This window comes from Colobus angolensis, unplaced genomic scaffold (genome assembly GCF_000951035.1).
Source record: "Colobus angolensis palliatus isolate OR3802 unplaced genomic scaffold, Cang.pa_1.0 Scaffold157, whole genome shotgun sequence".
Lineage (NCBI taxonomy): Eukaryota > Metazoa > Chordata > Mammalia > Primates > Cercopithecidae > Colobus > Colobus angolensis.
In genome coordinates this window covers 2,913,067-2,934,464 of record NW_012114677.1, presented here as the reverse complement: position 1 = coordinate 2,934,464, position 21,398 = coordinate 2,913,067, and the positions used below count along the sequence as shown (strand labels likewise).

The 21,398-nt window shown below is 39.6% G+C and overlaps 1 pseudogene across 1 annotated transcript in view; it reads left to right on the top strand.

Annotated features, from left to right (window-relative positions):
- LOC105508043 overlaps positions 1–21,398 on the top strand; it is a 79,510-nt pseudogene that overhangs the window by 1,576 nt on the left and 56,536 nt on the right. Inside the window, exons 2-3 of the transcript XR_001001199.1 lie at positions 5,319–5,443; positions 5,964–6,061. The product of XR_001001199.1 is annotated as a zinc finger protein 595-like (transcript). The remainder of the gene's footprint in view (positions 1–5,318; positions 5,444–5,963; positions 6,062–21,398) is intronic.

The window sequence follows — 21,398 nt, the reverse complement described above, 5'->3', positions numbered from 1 at the left end:
GGCCCCCACCCAATGCTAACCCACTCCTGAGCACGCCCACTGGGCATTCGCACGGCCACGCCCGTCCTAGGACAGGGTTCTACCCTCAGGAATTGTGGCCATGGCAGCTTTGCTCCTACAGTTTTCTGTCAAAAACACACAGTGCCCAGAAGACTCCTGGGTCAGATCTGTAGCAGGAATCTGTTTCCTTCTCCAATCCAGGCTTCTGGACCATCTGATCCTAATCTCCTCTGCCTTTATGGACTCAGGAATCGGAGCGTAGCCCTGCCTCAGCCTGTACCTGTAGCACAAACCAGTCCTTTCATCAGTTGTGTCCTGTCCCCACCCCATGGCTCTTGATAGCTCCTTTCTGTCTTCTGCTTTTTCCTTCCCCACAAATCCGCTTCTGTGCACACAGTGTGCCCAAGTTCATCCCTTACGTGCGTACAAGAATTCAGACGTTAGGGAATTCAAGACCATGCCTTTAGACCTGGCTGTTGTAGGAACAAATAGAAATTAGAAAGAAGAGGCTTAATGATTTCTTTCGAATGAGGGAAGAATTTTTGTTCTTCTCCCTTTCTTAAAGCATTTAGGTGGAAAATTTTTATAATTATTTGCACTGGTTTTTGAAATATATATAAATCATTTTTATCAGTTAAATAAGTCATTTGTCTTTTTTTGACTCAGACTTGTCTTTATCTAGGACCTGGAAACTAGTGCTTTGAAATGTGAATAGCAAGAATATATACCACAGTTTCTGTAGGAGGGTGGGAGGCTGCCTTCATCAGGTAACTGGCTCCACATTGCGAATCTACATCCTGTCGTGAAGATGTGGGAAGTTTATTTTTCCTTTGAATGTTACCAATTAGAAAAACCAGATTACCTCCCAAATTACTAGATGAAATAATAAACTGTAAATGGTACTTTCAAGTCTTCCACTTGAAAGCTAATAATGGTGACTTTTTTTCTGTGTTTGCAGTCTCTTAGTAGATTGCCTTTGATGCACATCACATTTTGGTTGAATTATGTAACAAAACATTTTCTTGCTGTTCTATTATGGTGGAAATTTTTTGGGGGATTGGAGATAATTTTTCTTTTCTCTCTTTTTTTTTTTAAGACGGAGTCTCTCTCTGTTGCCAGGCTGGAGTGCAGTAGTGCGATCTCAGCTTACTGCGGTCTCCACCTCCCAGGTTCAAGTGATTCTCCTGCCTCAGCCTCCCGAGTAGCTGGGACTACAGGCGCGCCACCACACTCGGCTAATTTTTTTATATTTTTAGTAGAGATGGGGTTTCACCATGTTGGCCAGGATGGTCTCCATCTTCTGGATTCATGATCCACCCACCTCGGCCTCCTGAAGTGTTGGGATTACAGGCGTGAGCCACTGCGCCTGGCTGAAAATTTTTCTTTTAGTCATATATTCCATACACTGTTTAGAAGTACCAGATGTTATATACAAAGTGCCTATCAGGCTTCACTTGAGAGAAAAACCTTCATTCTCAGGATTCCAGCCACAACCCACAATTGTACGACAAACTGCAGCAAGGTGCTCCCCAAATCTGCAAACAAAATAGTCTCTCTATGTGGGATCTACAGTCCCTTCTGGAGCAGTTAGACTAGATTTCTACAAAAATAACTTCAGAACAGCAATCAGTTATTTCACCTCCTTCAGTGCTCCTGTCATCTTCAGATCTGACACAGATTCAGAGATCATGGGGCCCATAAACCCAACGAGGATCATACATATGCATTGATTAAACTTGAGAATTTCAATTCTCTCCCTCCTTCCCTTGCCCCAGTGCCCACAAATGTGCATAGCTCACCAGCCCTCCAAGACCTAAACGTGCAGTTCCAAATTTTGAGTTTATTTTCTGGGATTTGAGAGAAGAAAAGAACTTTTATTTGAGAAATACATGTTCTTTTGATGATCAGACCCAGAGTCTTGTTAAAATGAGACCACAGTGATATACTGTTCCCATCTTTGAACTGTTTGTCTTTTGAAATTGCTTGCTATTGGCACAAGTGGCTATAAATTGACCTAATAATGCCACACTGGACACCATAACCCACACCCAATAGCTTAAAAATGTATATAACCAGAGGGGGGAGGGGGGAGGGATTGCATTGGGAGTTATACCTGATATAAATGATGAGTCGATGGGTGCTGACGAATTGATGGGTGCAGCACACCAACATGGCACAAGTATACATATGTAACAAACCTGCACGTTATGCACATGTACCCTAGAACTTAAAGTATAATAAAAAAAAAATGTATATAACCAATCACTAACCAATGTTACTATTGCAAACCAATAAGAATTCCTGATAACTTTCTATCAGTTCCCTCTCTGCTTTCCTTTTTCCTTTACAAATATACTTGTAACTGGAGTGTATATTCAGGGTAGCTTTATACTCCAGGATTGCAATATTCAAGCTTTGGCCCCAAAACTCTCTATTTATATTATGTTTACCCTAGTATTTCCTTTTAGGTCAAAATATTCTTTAGAATGTATTGAAGGAGCCTCACTGAGGGGATCTCTCCTCTGGTTTTACTGTGCTTGCTCTAATCCCTAAGAATGCAGAGGCACATTGATCCTACCTAGAATCTGCATATGAAAGTTGGCTTCTGCCTAGGATTCCCAACACTGGACCAGACTTTGGGTTGAAGACATATGAAAAACTCACAGAAGACATTTTCTGCATCATGAGAGGCCAACATAGACATCTTAAGCCCCATTTTTAGAGTGGAGTCCTTTGAGTTTTCCAGATCTTGTTCAGTGACCTGCTACAGCTGTGTCAGAGGCTTCTGATGGGAAAAAAATCCTGTGGCAGAATCTGTAAGTGTCACAAGCATCTTAGCAGTGGGAGGTAAGGCCACAAAATATCCAGAGCCTTAATGACAACCATAATCACAAGTATGCCTTCCTCCTGTATACTGTGTTGTGGGAGTAGAGTGCTTTTGTCCTTCTTACCTCAGAGTTAGCTGATCGGGGCAGGGGATATCACATCTGGAGCCAAGATATGTAGGTCCACCAGGACAGCTCTATTTTCTATTTGCACCCCACAAAGTCAGCCTGAGTGCCTCCTCCATGGATCACTATGGGGGCATCAACCAAAGGTCACTGGGGACACTCTCACCAGCATCTTTGAGTAATGAGACATTTGAGGATGTCCTGTGCAGACTGGGGTCAGTCTCACAAGAAGGTCTAATTCTGCTCCCATTTCAGGGGAAGATTAAGTGACTCATCCAGGGTTTGTGCCACCCCTCACAGAAAAAATCTCCTTGGTTTTTACCCAGATAAGAATTGCTCCAGTTTTCTGGTTCTTTGGTGAAAAATGAGGAGATCTGAGGACTCAAACTGATCAATAAGCTAATTGCTTCTATTTCATAGGGTCATTAGAAAAAGACATAAAGTAGTCATGGTCCCTACCATCAAGGAACTTGCAGTCTGGAGCACATGAATAAATGGTTGAATTCAGCATCCTGTGTTCAGTACAAAGATGGACACTGTACAGGAGACTTAAACTTCATTTGGGTTACTTCCCTTTCATTGTTTTGTGAGTTTTGATGCCACCACCTGATTGTTCATTGACAGAAGAGAAATTGTTGTTATTATTATTTGTATTGTTTTTATCTTGCTAAGAATAAATAATTAGCTTCTAATATAATTGGTCTAGAAAAACATAAGGGTTTTGGTTGAATTCCTTGTTATTGTGTGTTATAAAATAGGGAATTAGCTAAAATAGATTAAGATACAGAAACTCTGGGAATCAAATTTCTCTTCAGCAGGCTTAGAAAAGACAAAACTGAAAATACGGGCATAGAGAGCAGATGCCTAGGACCTACCTTCTGTCCCAACTCTGCCCAGATCACCCTCTGCTGAACCTTGTCCAGGTCTCACCCCACACTGAAATCTCTCACAGAACTGCTTAGAGGAGATCAGTTAGGGTGGCTAACCCTACTGCCTCTCTGGAGCTGGTGCTCACAATTTCCTGAAACCCAAAAGCAGATAAATGGGGAAAAGCAATATACTTTTGTGCCTTAAATTGTTTTTCATAAAATTGAAATTAGTGTTTCTAGAGACATCCTATCCAGCAACCTGTTCCCCATCTCTACAGTTTCAGTGGTTTTTTCACAAGTCTCAAAGTAACTACAAACACAAAAATAAAAAAGTCCTCTGAATTGCGCTTAACACTTTCTTTCTGTATCTGTCCCATCTATCTATATTGAGCTATTATTCTACGCACTTAAAAAACAAAACAAACAAAAAAAACCAATAAGAAAACAGAAAAGCAAATAGAAATGCTGGGGCCTTGCATTTAAATCCTGGGAAGTATAGGACTACTTTTCAGGATGTTATAGTATTAACACACGTAATGTGAACTTCCCAGCACACTGCTCTGTGACATACTTCTGAGCACATACTACATGCTCCATAAAGATTGCATTAATGCATATACACATTTTTCAAATGCAGACTTACTCAGACTTGCCACCATCTTCCGCCTCTGTAAACATTAAAGGGCCTGCAGAGAATGCCATATTTCAAGATGATGATTGGTGGTCTTGTCTTTGGATGTAAAGTATTTGTGTTATGATAAGGGTGTTGCAGTGAGGGACTCGTGCTGTGATTGCTTTTTCTTTCTTTTTTCTTTTTCTTTTTTTTTTTTTTTGAGACAGAGTCTCGCTCTGCCGCCCAGGCTGGAGTGCTGTGGCCAGATCTCAGCTCACTGCAAGCTCCGCCTCCTGGGTTCGCGCGATTCTCCTGCCTCAGCCTCCCGAGTAGCTGGGACTACAGGCGACTGCCACCTCGCCCAGCTAATTTTTTGTATTTTTTAGTAGAGACGGGGTTTCACCGTGTTAGCCAGGATGGTCTCGATCTCCTGACCTCGTGATCCGCCCGTCTCGGCCTCCCAAAGTGCTGGGATTACAGGCTTGAGCCACCGCGCCCGGCCGGAACTAGTTCTCTTAACTCATTTCACCTGTAGTCAAATTAAGGCCTCACAGCCGGGTGCAGTAGCTCATGTCTGTCATCCCAGCACTTTGGGAGGCTGAGGCAGGCGAATCACCTGAGGTCAGAAGTTGGAGACCAGCTTGGCCAACATGGTGAAACCCTGTCTGTAACAAAAATACAAAAATTAGCTGGGCATGGTGGCGGGTGCCTGTAATCCTAGCTAGTCAGGAGGCTGAGGCAGGAGAATCACTTGAGCCTGGGAGGCGAAGGTTACAGTGAGCCAAGACCGCGCCACTGCACTCCAGCCTGGGCAACAGAGCAGGACTACATATTAAAAGAAAAAAAGAAGAAGAACTCTGTCACTTGATAAATATGTATTTTCAGGAACTCTTAACATTCAGGGATGTGTCCATAGAATTCTCTCCCAAAGAGTGGAAATGTCTGGACCCTTCTCAGCAGAATTTATATAGAGATGTGATGTTGGAGAACTATAGAAACTTGGTCTCCCTGGGTGAGGATAACTTTAATATGTAATTCCAAATACTTTTTCAGAATTTCATTTTCTTCCTTTCATTTCTTCTTCAGAGACATTCCTCCTAAGAATGTCTCTTAGGAGCTTTTGCTTTGCATGAATTAATTTCAGTTCCTTCATGAAAAATTTGGGTGTTTGGTGGTATAAAAAATAAAATCTTTAGGATGTTTCGTCTTTACGTAAACCTTCTTTTGAGCTAATTTGTTTCCTTCACTCTAGGCTAGTGGTAATTCTGTAAATTAATGATATAAAATAATTGTCTTTCACATTTTGACATGCAATTTGCACTACTTATCTTTGATTCAGTAGTACTCGGTAGTGGAACTTAAAGCCCACAGATTTAAAATATTTAAATATTCTAAAGATCCTGTCAGAAAACAATTTTTGGATTAATTTTCCAGAATCTTCCCTAATTTCTCTATTCTACTTAGCATAGTACTAGGTTGATAATTGGAGTATCCCCAGCAATAGTCATGTTAATTTTTTAAAAATAAAACGGGGGTTACTATCTCTAACCCAGACCTAATCACCTGTCTGGAGCAAAGAAAAGAGCCCTACAATTTCAAGATACATGAGACAGCAGCCAAACCCCCAGGTAGGTGAGAGTGAATGGAGGAGAGGACACAGGCAAGGAGGCCAAAAGTCAAGAAGGAAGCCAGGCCTTCAAATGTAGTTTGGGAGGCTGAGCACTGTGGCTCATGCCTGTAATCCCAGCACTTTGGGAGGCCGAGGCAGGTGGATCACCTGAGATCAGGAGTTCATGACCAGCCTAGCCAATATAGTGAAACCCCGTCTCTACTAAAAATACAAAAATTAGCTGGGTGTGGTGACTTGTGCCTGTAATCCCAGCTACTCAGGATGCTGAGGCAGAGAGAATTGCTTAAAAACCCAGGAGGCGGAGGTTATGGTCAGCTGAGATCACGCCACTGTACTCCAGCCTAGGCAATATAGAGCTAGACTCCATCGCAAAAAATAAATAAGTAAATACATGTAGTTGGGAAGCTCTGTGACAAAGAAAATAATTTCCAAAAAGGCTGCATTTTTCTCATAGGGTCATCTTCTGTCCCATGCTCTTAAATCCAAGAATTCTGTTTTTCCTTTCATATCTCCCTTCAAGTTTACAGGGAGAGCCAGTGTCCATTTTATCACTTATAAAAGGCTGCATCATCTGACTGCTGTTCATTGCTTTTGGGGACCTGGGAGTATTTGTATTATTGAGGAGCTCTGTGTTAAAGTTTTTTTGTTTTTTTTTTTCCCAAATACTGTTTTTGCATCATGTCTAAAATGTGTAGGGTGAGTAGTGTACATATTGGGATTTGGTTCAGAAATCCCAGGAACACCAGGGACAGATGTTGCATCTTTTCTGCTTGGTGATTTTTAATCCTATAGAGGTTGCAAATGTAATTCTACAAAAAAATTCTTACTCAGCAATTTTATCAGAACAATAAGCATTTTCCTAAATATGAAAAAGTGTAATTTTATTTTACTTCAAACTGTTATTGTTTTAGTATAAACTGAGATTTGTAATTTAAACTCTACTTTTGCAAGTTTTCAAATTATTTAAAGCATGGGTTTTCAACCTTTGGCTTCCTTGGACCACCACATTGGAAGAAAAATTGTCTCGGCCACACATAAAATACAGTAACATGGCCGGGCATGGTGGCTCACACCTGTAATCCCAGCACTTTGGGAGACCAAGACAGGCAGATCATGAGGTCAGGAGTTAGAGACCAGCCTGGCAAGCATGGTGAAATCCCATCTCTACTAAAAATACAAAAATTAGCTGGGCATGGTGGTGCACGCCTGTAATCCCAGCTACTTGGGAGGCTAAGGTAGGAGAATTGCTTGACCCCGGGAGGTGGAAGTTGCAGTGAGCCGAGATCATGCCACAGGCACTCCAGCCTGGGCAACAGAGCAAGACTCCATCCAAAAATAAAAAATAAAAATAATACAAATAATAAAAATTATGCTAACACCAATAATAGCTGATGAGCTTTAAAAAAAAAAAAAGGTTTGCGAATAATTTTTGTGATATCCACAACCACAGATAAGTAAAAATGTCCTCACATTCAAAGGATTGGCCATCACTGAATTTCTTAAATGCGCTGTGTCATTAACCAGCTTAGAACATTGCTAAGTGTATATTAAACTCTCAATTGTTACCTTATTTCTTAATAACTATTATCTTTTAATTTTGTCTTATTTAGTAGGAAGCCTACTGAAATTCTGTTATTGAGATCTATATATAAAAATGTGTGTTTCACACACACAAATACCTATGTAAGTTTTACATGTGTATAATAAATTCTTACTTCGCTGATAGGTTCTTGGAAACAGTAAATGAAGCAACATATTACGAAAACTAGTTTTACCAGAGTTTAATTAATACAAGAGGTATGTTTGCATGACATATAGCAACATTGTTCATTTAAAGATGCAGTTTTCAAGAACCTATTTTGAACATAAAGTGAGGGCTTCCTATACATCTCTGTGCGACCTGGATTTTTCTGATAAATAAAAATTGTATAACTAATGTGTACAGTGTAATGACTTGATATGTATATATGTTGTAAAATGAAATATAGTCAAGTTGATGAACACATCTATTACCTCAGGTAGATAACCAATTTTTTTGTAGTAAGAACACTTAAAGTTTACTGTTGTAGCAAATTGTAAGCATACATTCCAGTGTTACTAACTATAAACAATGCTATTTTGCTGATCTAATGCTGATGTACTTTAGATTTTTCAGTTACTCAACTTATAACTAAAAATTTGTATTCTTTGAATATTTCCTTATTTTCCACCCTCAGGCACTAACAATCACCATCAATCAATGTTAGTTTTGTTTTGTTTTGTTTTGTTTTGAGACGAAGCCTCCCTGTCACCCAGGCTGGAGTGCAGTGGTGTGATATCCACTCACTGCAAGCTCCGCATCTCGGGTTCACCCCATTCTCCTGCCTCAGCCTCCCGAGTAGCTGGGACTACAGGCACTCGCCACCATGCCCGGCTAATTTTGTGTTTATATTTTTAGTAGAGACAGGGTTTCACCATGTTAGCCAGGATGGTCTCTATCTGACCTCGTGATCCGTACACCTCGGCCTCCCAAAGTGCTGGGATTACAGGTGTGAGCCACCGTGCCCAGCCAATCAATGTTAAAGTTGTTTGAGGTTACACTTAAGTTTTACAATTGTGTTTTCTGTTATTGTGAAAAATGACACTAAAATTTTCACATTGAATATATAGATCACTTATGATAATATGGTACTTGACAATATTAGTTATTCTAATGAAATATGTTTCCATTTATTTGTGTCTACTGCAATTTCTGTCATTAGTATCTTATTGTATTTAGTGTATACATATTTCATCGGTTAAATTTACTTTGATTACATTTTTTATATTTATACTATTGCAGATGAAAATTGTTTCTTTCTTTTTTTTGGAAGGTTTGTTGTTACTATTTGGAAATGCAACAAATATTTTTATGTTGGGCCAGGTCCAGTGACTCATTTCTGTAATCCCAGTACTTTCAGAGGCCAAGGCTGGTGGATCACTTGAGCATAGGAGTTTAAGATGAACCTGGGCAACAGAGTATTAACTCCAAAAATCTGAGACGGGTCTCAGTTAATGTGGAAAGTTTATTTTGCTGGCCAGGCACGGTGGCTCACGACCGTAATCCCAGGCCTTTGGGAGGCTGAGGCGGGTGGATCATGAGGTCAAGAGATCGAGACCATCCTGGCCAACATGGTGAAACCCCATCTCTACTAAAAACACAAAAATTAGCGGGGCATGGTGGCACGCACCTATAGTCCCAGCTACTTGGGAGGCTGAGGCAGGAGAATCGCTTGATCCCAGGAGGTGGAAATTACAGTGAACTGAGATTGCACCACTGCACTCCAGCCTGGTGACAGAGCAAGACTCTGTCTCAAAAAAAAAAAGAAAAAGAAAAAAAGTTTATTTTGTCAAGGTTGAGGACACATGCCCCTGACACAGCCTTAGGAGGTCTTGATGACATGTACCCAAGGTGGTTTGGGCACAGCTTGGTTTTATACATTTTAAGGAGACATGAGACATAGATCAATATATATAAGATGTACATTGGTTCCATCCTGAAAGGCAGGACAACTCAAGCAAGTGATGGTGTTTCTAGGTCACAGTACATGAGAGAGAGACTGCTGTATTCTTTTGAGTTTCTGATTTGCCTGTCCAAAGGAGGCAATCAGATGTCCATTTATCTCAGTGAGCAGAGGGATGACTTTGAATAGAATGGGAGGCAGGTTTGCCCTAGGCAGTTCCCAGCTTGACAGTTTAGCTTAGTGATTTTGGGGGCCCTAAGAGTTCCAAGATTTATTTTCCTTTCACAAGATTATGTATCCTGATGCTTTAATGAATGCATTTATTGAGTTTTTGTTGATTTACTCTAGAGTTTTATATATATATATACACACACACATATATATGCATAATTATAATCTACAAACAGTAATGTTTTTATTTCTTTTCCAAAGCTGGAGAGCTTCATTCAATCCTTTTCCTTGCCTAATTGTTCTCATTACAAGTTTTTAGTAATATGTTAAGATAGAAGTTGTGGCCCTGGAGCAGGCCTGCAGATCTTGGCCTCAGCTGTGGTCTCTGAAGCAGCCCTGTGTCTGTACATTTGAAGGATCTAACAATGATTACAATTTCTGTAATTGTAACAATGATTACAATTTGGCAGGTAAATAACTCCTTTTGTTCTGTCCTCATGCTGATGAGATTACCTCTGCTTTTGATGGTTGTGTTACCAGAGATTTGGACAGTCATGGATTCTTTCTAGGCCCTGGAAAGATTAAATTTCCTTGAGGACATTATCTGTATGGCAGGCAGTAAGGTAGGGTTTTGAAGTTTGTCTGCATATGATAGGCCAAGTACCAGGTGTATGAATGGGTTTGGCTTCTACTGACTACTGGGGAACAGTTTTCACAGGTCTCTCTGAGTCCGTGAGTGTGTACAACTGGCCATGGACTGTGACTGTGAGGGCTAGAACTGAGTCACATGGCTGCTTCAGGGACCATAGCTAAGGCCAAGATCTGTAGGCTTGCCTCCAGGGCCATGGCTGGGTGTGTCTCCTGGCAGTCTCTTGATAGGAAAGACCACTTGTGTGCTCTAGCTGAGAGGAGTTTGAGACAGGTTGCAGAACTGCTTCAGCATCCTGAATAAGACCAAGCTTAGTGTATCATGTTTTGTCTGCAGCCATGTCTATGGGCTCTTGAGTTGGCCACCTGGGTGAGGGCCTGCTTTTTCCAAATATCCCTGCTTGATTTTTGGCTCCACTGAGGTTTCACAATCCTAACCAAAGGCAAGTACCTTTCTACTTAGGTTTTCTGTGAGTTTACTACTTAACATATCTTACCTATTCTGTGAGTTTACTACTTAACATATCTTACCTAAGTGGAATCACACACTGTCACTTTGTTAGTGTCTTCACTTAAAATAATGGCTTTAAGATTTATCCTTATTGTAGCCTCTGACAAGATATTTTCTTTTGAAGCTAAAGAATATTTCATGGTATGTCTAAGCCACATCTTTTTAAATCATTCATCTGTTAGGGGACATTTCAATTTTTTTTTCTTTTTGACTTTTGTAAATGGTATGGTTTGGATCCGTGTCCTCATTCAAATCTCATGTCAAATTGCAATACCTAATATTGGAGGTGGGGTCTGGTGGGAGGTGATGGGATGATAAGGTTGACTTCTCATGAATGGTTTAGCACCAGCCCCTTTGGTAGTGAGTTTGTTCTCCTGAGATCTCACTTTTTAAAAGCATGTGGCACCTCTCCTTTCACTGTCTCTTGCTCCAGCTCCCACCATGTGAGGTGACTCACTCCTTATTTGCTTTCTACCATAATTGGAAGCTTTTTGAGGCCTCGCCAGAAACAGAAGCTGCTATGCTTCCTGTACAGCCTGCAGAACCATGAGCCAGTTAAACCTTTTTCTTTTAAAAAAAAAAAATTACCTAGTCTCAGGTATTTATAGCAATGCAAGAATAAACTAAAACAGTGAATATTGCTGCAGTAATGGATGTGCAAATATTTCTGTCAGATACACTTTGCATATTTTGAGTAAGATGCTCAGAAATAGAATTAGTGGGTCATAGGATAACTTCATTTTTTTTTTTGGAGGAATCCCCATACATTTTTTAGGGGGCTGTATCACTTTCTTCCTACCAACAATGCACAAGGGTTTCAATTCATCTACATTCTTGACATTTGTTATCTTTTGTTCGCTTGATATTGGCCATTCTAATTAATACACGATAATACCTCATTGTGGTTTTGCTTTACATTTTTCTAAAGATTAAAAATTTTTCAATAATTGTTTGCTATGTGTATTTATTCTTAGGAGAAACATTTTCATCTGTTCATTTGTTAATCATGTTACTCTGTTGATTTTTTGGAGTCTATTCTGGGTGTTAACGTTTGTCAAATGTATACTTCTTACTTTTTTTTTCTTAGTTGGGACTCTGACTGAATGTTTATTTTAATGTGCAGAGATAAATTTAATGTAGTCCCATTTTTCTGTGTTTTTAAATGTGTTACTCATGTAGTTGATATTATATGCAAGAAAACATTGCCAAGACCAATGTCATAATCTTTCTTCCTGTATTTTCTTCTAAAAATTGTAGAATTATGCTCCTTACATTTAAATATTTAATTTATTCAAGATAGTTTTTGTATATGGTTCAGGATTTTAAATTTTTATGAGTACACAGTAGCTTTAGGTATCTATGGGTTACATGAGATATTTTGATGTAGGCATGAAATGCATAAAAATCATATCAGGGTAAATGGGTATTCATTACCTCAAGTGTTTTACAGACAACCTAACTACATTCTTTTAGTTATTTAAAAATGTACAATTAAGTTGCTTTTGACTATAGTCACTCTGTGTACTAGCAACTACTAAACCTTACTCTTTCTAATTATTTTTCTACCCATTAATCTTCCTCACTTCCCCCAATCCCCCACTACACTTTCCAGCCTCTAATAACAATCCTTCTGTTCTCTATCTCTATGAATTAATTTAATTTTTAGCTCCAGCAAATGTGTGAGAACGTGCAACATTTGCCTTCATGTGCCTGGCTTATTTTTCTTAACATAATGGCCTCTAGTTCATCCATGTTGTTGAAGATGATGGGATCTTGTTCTTTCTTATTATTGAAAAGTACTTGGTTATGTATGTGCACCACATTTACTTTGTCCATTCATGTAATGATAGACATTACAGGTTGCTTCTAAATTTTGGATAATGTGAACACTGCTGCAGTAAAAATGGAGGTGCAAATATCTCTCTGATGTCCTGATTTCTTTTCTTTTATGTACATACCTATGAATGGGATTGCTGGATAATATAGTAGCTTTATTTTTCATTTTTTGAGGAACCTCTAAACTGTTCTCCATAGTCGTCGTACTAATTTACATTCCCACCAAGAGAGTGCTAGAGTTCATTTTCACTTTTCTCCACATCCTCACCAGTATTTGTTAATTGCCTGACTTTTGGATAAAAGCCATTGTAACTGGGGTGAGATAATATCTCATTGTCATTTTGACTTTCACTTCTCTGATGATAAATGATATTGAGCACCATGTCATATGGCTTTTTGTTATTTATATGCTCTCTTTTGAGAAATGTCTATTCAAATTTTTTCTTATTTATCATCAGATTTTAACCTATAGAGCTGTTTGTATGCCTTATGCATTCTTGTTATTAATTCGTTTTCTTATGGGCAGTTTCCATATATTTTCTCCCATTTTGTGTGTTGTCTCTTCACTTTGTTGATTGTTTCTTTTCTTTTTTTTTCTTTTTTTTGAGACGGAGTCTTGCTCTGTCACCAGGGCTGGAGTGCAGTGGCACGTTCTCAGCTCACTGCAAGCTCTGCCTCCTGGGTTCAGGCCATTTTCCTGCCTCAGTCTCCCGAGTAGCTGGGACTACAGGCGCCCGCCACCGCGAGTGGCTAATTTTTTGTATTTTTAGTAGAGATGGGGTTTCATTGTGTTAGCCAGGATGGTCTCAATCTCCCGACCTTGTGATCCGCGCGCCTTGGCCTCTCAGAGAGCTGAGATTACAGGTGTGAGCCATCGCGCCCGGCCTGTTGATGTTTCATTTGCTGTTTAGAAGCTCTTTAACTGATGTGATTCCATTTGTTCATTTTTACATTGGCTGCCTGTGCTTGCGGGGTATTATTCAAGACATCTTTGCCCGGTTTAATTTCCTGGAGAGTTTCACCAATTTTTTTTGTAGTAGTTTCATAGTTTCATGTCTTAGATTTGTCTCTAATCCATTTTGGTTTATTTATTTTTTTTAGATGGCAAGAGATATGGGTCTAGTTTCATTCCTGTGAATGTGGATATTCAGTTTTTGCACAATTTGTTGAAGAGACTCCCCCATTATATTGAGGCAAGAAAATAGGATCTGGAGGCAGGGAATGTAAGACCAATTCACACTTCAGCTATGACAGGAAATACCCTTTCCATAGGGCGTAGGCCATAAATAACTTTGTAATTTTTATTTAATCCTCTCCATTTACATAGGGCATACCCGAAGTAACCAGTGGAATCTTCTAGGGGGTATTTAAACTCCCAAAAATTCTGTAATGGAGCCTTTGAGCCCCTATGCTTGGGCTTTTTCCCACACTGTGGAGTGTACTTGCATTTTCAATAAATCCCTTCATGCCTTCCTTGCTTTGTTTGTGTGTTTTGTCCAATTCCTTGTTAAAGACATCAAGGACCAGGACATCTACAACTGGTAACATGTATTTTGGCGAGCCAGCCAGGAGGAATAAGTAAGCCCAAAGTTTGGGATTCATTTTTCTCCCTTTCCTGTCTGCTCCATACAGGGGCTTTCTCTTTTCCTTTCCAACTTGGAACCCTTGGTGGGAAGCACCTAAACATGGAGGCAACTGTGGGTTTCTGGCCGTGGCCTGTGAAACTAATGGGTTTCCATGAGGAGAAGCCTGACTGCCACCTCCTGGTTGGTTTAAGGAACCTGGGTCTTTTTCTTTTTTTTTTTTTTCCTTTATTTCTTTCTCAGTCTTCAAGTGGATGTTTATAATTGCCCTGCCCAGAAGAGGGAATGACTTTTTCTTTTATATTTTCTGAATGTGGTCGCCGATCCCTATGTAAGGCACAGTTAGGAGCAAACTCGCACATGTTTCAAGGGACTTAAACCTTCTTATGCTAAATTCTTCCCTTATCGTACTCAACTGGCTAAGGAACAAAAAGGCCCACCCAGAATCCAGTTCTCATTACAGTTCATGGCTATTTTTATAATGCTTATAGTATGCTCTGGAGGTGGCCACCTAAGGTCAGAGACATCTGACACTAAGATCGGATCCACAGGAGGATACTCTGTGGGTCCTGCAGACCTCAACCTACCCAAAGGGGACGTTCTCGGCAGACATTCTGAGGTCAAGTACTAAACCCTCCTTAGAATTTTCTCTTATAGTTGCAATGCTGTTTGGCCCCAACATTGTTTGGAATCTGGAGTTTACTGTTGAATGGAAAAGGGGAATGGCATTGTATGTATGCAGGCGCTTGTACTGTGATTCCAAGCAGGGGGCCTGGTTAATGTGTGATGCCCTCCTTTGGTATGGTTTGGTCCCAGTGCTCTTTGGATTCTGGGGAGGTTTGGCCTTTAAAAATCAAACTACCATGGAGACTGCTTTACCAAAAATTTTGGTTCACAGCCTTCACTGGATTATATACTGGGGCAAAGTAAAACCAGCAAGTTTCTATTGCTGTCTCATGGCTAAGGTTCCAAGCTATTGAGTCTTCATTTATGTGTGTTCATACATGTCTAGATGTCTTTATTTGCATGCACACTTACTGTTATAGGTCCACCAAATTGGCTTACAAGTAAAAGAATGCTCACAAATTAATGTCTAAGCAGTTTTCAAGTTCATGTGACTTAAAGTACAACTTTACTAAACAAGCTAGCTTTAAAAGTATTGGTGGACTAAAAATAGAAATGCCTTCATAATTGTCAGCATACATTTTGTCTGAATTTTATGTTTGTCTGTGCTAAATATTTTTAAATGTCAATGTTAATTCAAGCTGGGAGCTGCTTAGGTTGAGCCTGCCTTCTATTCTATCTGAAGTCTCACTGAGATAAATGCGTATCTGATTGCTTCCTTTGGAAAGGCTAATCAGAAACTCTAAAGAACGCAACTGTTTTCCTCCCACCTAGCTGTAATCTGAAAGCCCCCAAGCCTCCTCCTCACGTTGAGTTGTCCTGCCTTTGTGGACCAAACCAATGTTCATTTTACATATGTCAATTAATATCTCATTTCTCCCGTGTTAAAAAGTAAAACATTAAGAACAGTGAATACGATAATTGTTTTAGGTAAACTTTTTGTGTAAATTAAAACTATAAAGTTATTTTTATTTCTCACTTAATATCTGTGTCATTTCCAATTAAGAAAAGGGCTGTGATGTGGGAAATATGTTTCTAAAATTGTGGAATTGTCCATATCCAATAGTTTAGGATTTTTTGTATTTTAGGGTTTCATTAAAATTTTAGGTTTCTATTTAACGTGTAATTCTGTATACCAAATGTACCAGAAAGGGTTATGTTATTCATGAAAAAAAGAGAATAATTTTGTCTAATTCAGTAGTTACCTAAAAGTTGGTTCAAATTACAGATTTAAAAAGGTTATTCATAAAACAAGGTAGTAAGGAATCATTAGACGAAAAATGTGGAAAAAATTTAAATAATAAAATATTTTTTAAAACCTGATAAAGAATTGGAGACATTTGGCTAATTAAACATTTTCATAAAGCTGTTAGTTTTGATTAAAGTAAAATAAAAAGGATTGTAAAAATACATCAGCAGTTTGGCAATTTTTTTAAAAAAATATAGTTAAGCATGAACCTGGATATTGGTAAAGGCAAATTTCACATACATGCTTGTTTCCTAATGCCTGGCTTTTTGGATGGATCAGAGGGCCCCTGAAAATATTCAGAAAGGAGGTAAATGGGATTATTTGACATGTTTGGGTACCTGTGATTGCTAAAATGATGTTCAGTCTTCTTTAGGTTATATTTTTGTGAATAATACTAATATATGTTCCAAAATTGTATGAGCTTTCTAAAGTAGTATATGCTATCAATTATAATTATGGTTATTATGTTATTGTAAACTGCAGAAATAATCAAATTTCTTTGTATAAAGCTACTAACCTACTAACCCAAGTAAAACAAAAATTAAATACCAAAAAAAAACTTTGTCAAATTTTCATGTTAAACCAGGTGATACTAAAATTGTTTAAAATAGTTTATAACCAATACTTAATCCCATATTCCTAGGAATACAATTAAAGCTTAAGGTACATTTGGTCACCTGGTGGGGCATTTAAACATTTTATAAAGGGATTTCATTCCGTTGTTATTTTCAGTGCATGTTTTCTGGTTGTATAAAAGCTTTCCTATGCAAGGAGGCTGAGATTATTATGCTGCATACACTTCCACCAGGTAAAAAAGCTTTTTATGGTTTAAATCTTATGAGAACATTGGAGAAAAACTGTCCTTGCCACCCACACTACAATAAAATGTCAGGACTTCAGGCTTTGGGTTAATGAGGTTTGAGAAGGGCCCCTCCACATTTTTGAAACCGTGCACCCACTGGAACCCTTGAGGTGAAGCTAACCAGGGAAATTTCTCCCAAGAAGAGGGCATCCTTGATGTAAACAACTTTTCCCAAGTTCACAAATTAAAACTTCTATCATGAAACTCTTGCCTTTGAGTTTTTTTCTTGCATGCAGCCATCTCTAGGATGTCATATAGTCTCTCTTCAACTATAATAACAGGAGCTAAAAGAAATGTGCAACCATGAGAACCCCGTAACCTATAAATAATGTGCTGAGACCAGAAATCCAAAATGATGGTAACTGAGAGTGGCTCAAAGGCCGTAAATTTTGGACACATTGTACTCTAAGTGAGAACCTAACCCAAAAGGGGGAATTTTGTTTTGTTTTGTTTTGTTTTGTTTTGAGATGGAGTCTCACTCTGTCACCCAGACTGGCGTGCAGTGGTGTAATCTTGGCTCACGGCAACCTGCGCCTCCCAGGTTCAAGCAGTTCTTTGCCTCAGCTTCCCAAGTGACTGGGATTACAGGGGTGTGCTACCATGCCCGGCTAATTTTTTTATTTTTAGTAGAGATGGGGTTTCACTGTTTTGCCCAGGCTGATCTGGAACTCATGACCTCGTGATCCACCTGCCTCAGCCTCCCAAAGTGCCGGGGTTACAGGCTTGAGCCACCGTGCATGGCCAAGGGGGAAGTTTTTAAACAAAATTCTGGGATGCCATTGTTTTGGACTAAGCTCATACGCTAGGCCCCAACAGACCAAACCAAAATGGAGTTGTTTGTGCCAAGACTTTAAGGAAACACATAAATTCTAGAACAAACCACGTTTTTTTTTGTCCCTGCAAATCTCTGTAACAAACATTCCTAACAGCATAGGTATCCACCCCCATTATATCTTTTAACCAAATACATTTCCTGTTGCATAGAGACCATCAAGTTTCAGATGATCATGCAATGAAAGCTCCAGCCAGTTCCAGGTGAAAACACACCCCTGGCCATCAAGAAACTACCCTGCCTCCACTAGACAGAACAGAGCGGGAGTATTGTAATCTCCGATAGGCAGGGACTACACCCCAAGCCAGCATAAAGCAGTTACAGAAAGAAAAACACCATCGATCCCACTGCCTCCTATAAGGATTTATGAGGATCACATATCTCGGGGGAGATGAGGCAGGAAAACAGGGTCTGGAGGCAGGGACCATAAGGCCAATTCACACTTTAGCTACAACAGGAAATATCCTCTCCATAGGGCATGCGCCGTAAATAACTAACTTTACTTCACCCTCTCCATTTACTTAGGGCATACCCAAAGTAACCCATGGAATCCTTTAGGTGGTATTTAAGCTCCCAAAAATTCTGTAACCAGGCCTTTGAGCCCCTATGCTCGGGCTTGCACTTTGGAGTGTACTTTCATTTTCAATAAATCCTTTTATTCCTTCCTTGCTTTGTGCATTTTGTCCAATTCTTTGTTCAAGATGCCAAGAACCTGGACACTTTCTACCAGTAACAATATATTCCTGATAGCTTTGGCAAAAAGAAGTTTGGTGTAGTATGGATTTATCTCTGCATTCTCTCTACTGTTTTACTGATCAGTTTTATGCTGTTTTAATTATGGTAGCTCTGTTGTATCATTTAAATTCAAATACTATGATTCCTCCAGTTACTTTTTTCGTACAACGGCTTTGGCTATTTTGAGTCTTTTATGGTTCTGTCTACATTATAAGATTGTTTTTCCTATTTCTGTGAAGAATGTCATTGATGCTTTGACAGGAATTGCATTAAATATGTAGATTGTTTTGGGTAGTATGAAAATTTTAATAACACTGATCTTTCCTATTCATGAACATAAAATAAGTTTCCTTTTTTTTTCTCTTGCGTAATTTCTTGCATTGATGTTTTATAGTATTCATCATAGAGATCTTTCATGTCTTTGGTTAAGTTCATTCCTGGTATTTAACTTTAATTTGTGGCTATTGTAAATGAGATTACTCTCTTGGTTTGATTTTCACATTGTTCACTGTTGGCATGTAGAAACACTAATTTTTTAATCCTATATCTTGACTAAATGTATGAGTTCTAATGGTGTTTTAGTGAAGTAGGTTTTTAAAATATAAGACCGCATCGTATGCAAAGTTCTTTTTTTGTGACAGATTTTTTGTTTCTATATGTCTCTTTTGTCTGATATTGAAGGGGGCCAGCCCCTCCACAACCTGTGGGTGTTTCTGGTCAGGTGGGACAAGAGACTGAGAAAAGAAATAAGAGACAGAGACAAAGTATGGAGAAAGAATAGTGGGCCCAAGGGACCGGTGCTCAGCATATGGAGGACCTGTGCCGGCACTGGTCTCTGAGTTCCCTCAGTATTTATTGATCATTATTATCTCTACCATCTCGGAGAGGGAGATGTGGCAGGACAATAGGGTAATAGTGGGGAGAGGGTCAGCAGGAAAACATGTGAACAAAGGTCTCTGTGTCATAAATAAGTTTAAGGAAAGGTGCTGTGCCTTGATGTGCATGCACACAAACATCTCGGTGCAATAAAAAGTAGTATTGCGCCAGCATGTCTCACCTTCAGTCCTAAGGTGGTTTTCTCCTATCTCAGTAAATAGAACAAGCAATCAGGTTTTACACCAAGACATTGCATTCCCAGGGAGGAGCAGGAGACATAGGCCTTCCTCTTAGCCGCAAAGAGGCCTTCCTCTTAGCCGCAAAGAGGCCTTCCTCTTTGCCGCAAAGAGGCCTTCCTCTTTCACTCATCCTCCTCAGCACAGACCCTTTACCGGTGTGGGGCTGGGGGACGGTCAGGTCTTTCCCTTCCCACGAGGCCATATCTCAGGCTATCACATGGGGAGAAACCTTGGACAATATCTGGCTTTCCTGGGCAGAGGTCCCTGTGGCCTTCCGCATTGTACTGTGTCCCTGGGTACTTGAGATTAGAGAATGGCAATGACTTTTAACAAACATACTGCCTTCAAGCATTTTTTTTTTAACAAAGCACATCCTGCATAGCCCTAAATCCATTAAACCTTGAGTCAACACAGCACATGTCTCTTCAAGCACAGCGTTGGGGCTAGGATTACAGATTAACAGCATCTCAAGGCAGAAGAATTTCTCTTAGTACAGAACAAAATGGAGTCTCTTTTTTTTTTTTTTTTGAGACGGAGCCTCACTCTATGGCCGGGGCTGGATGCAGTGGCCGGATCTCTGCTCACTGCAAGCTCCGCCTCCCGGGTTCCCGCCATTCTCCTGCCTCAGCCTCCCGAGTAGCTGGGACTACAGGCGCTCGCCACCTCTCCCGGCTAGATTTTTGTATTTTTTTAGTAGAGACAGGGTTTCACCGTGTTAGCCAATATGGTCTCGATCTCCTGACCTCGTGATCTGCCCGTCTCGGCCTCCCAAAGTGCTGGGATTACAGGCTTGAAACGCCCAAAAATGGAGTTTCTTATGTCTACTTCTTTCTACATAGACACGGTAACAGTCTGATATCTCTTTCTTTTCCCCACAAATATAGCCACTCCTACGCTTTTTTAGTTATTGGCATGGAATATTCTTTTTCATCTTTGAACCACTAATTCCCAGTGTGGGAGTAATGATACTAATCCTTTCATGAGAATAGAGCTCTCATAACCTGATAACTTCTTAAGGGGCTGATTCTTCATTTTCTCACCATGGCAGTTAAATATTAACATAAATTTTGGAGGGACACTCAAACAATAGCAGTGTGTGTTTATTGGATAAGTAAATGTTTTTCTATTTAAAGTAATTATTGACAAGAACTTATTACTGCTATTTTGTTCATTGTTTTCTGACCATTTAGTAGTTTCTATGTTTTAATTCTTTCATGCTTTCTTCCCTTGCATTTTCTTGAATTTTTGTTTTTGTTTTTGTTTTGTCTGTTATATGCTTTAATTCTTTTTCTTTTGCGTGTATTTACTACCATTTTTATTTTAATTTCCAAGAGACTTACATAAAACATCTCATAGTTATAAAAGTCTAGTTTGAGATAACAATGTAACTTCTTTTTTTGTACAGATAGGTCTTCCTTTGTTACTCAGGCTGTAGTGCAGTACATTCACAGCTCAGTGCAGCCTGGACCTCCCCCGACTCAAGCAGTCTTCCCATGTTACCCTCCTGAGCAGCCGGGACTACAAGCACAAGTCTGGCTACATTTTTTGGTACTGTATGTAGAGACAGGGTTTTGCCATGTTGCTCAGACTGGTCTTGAACTCCTGGGTTCAAGCACTCCACCTGCCTTGGCCTCTCAAAGTGCTAGGATTACATGAATTTGACATCACGCCCAGTGCTGCTTTAAAA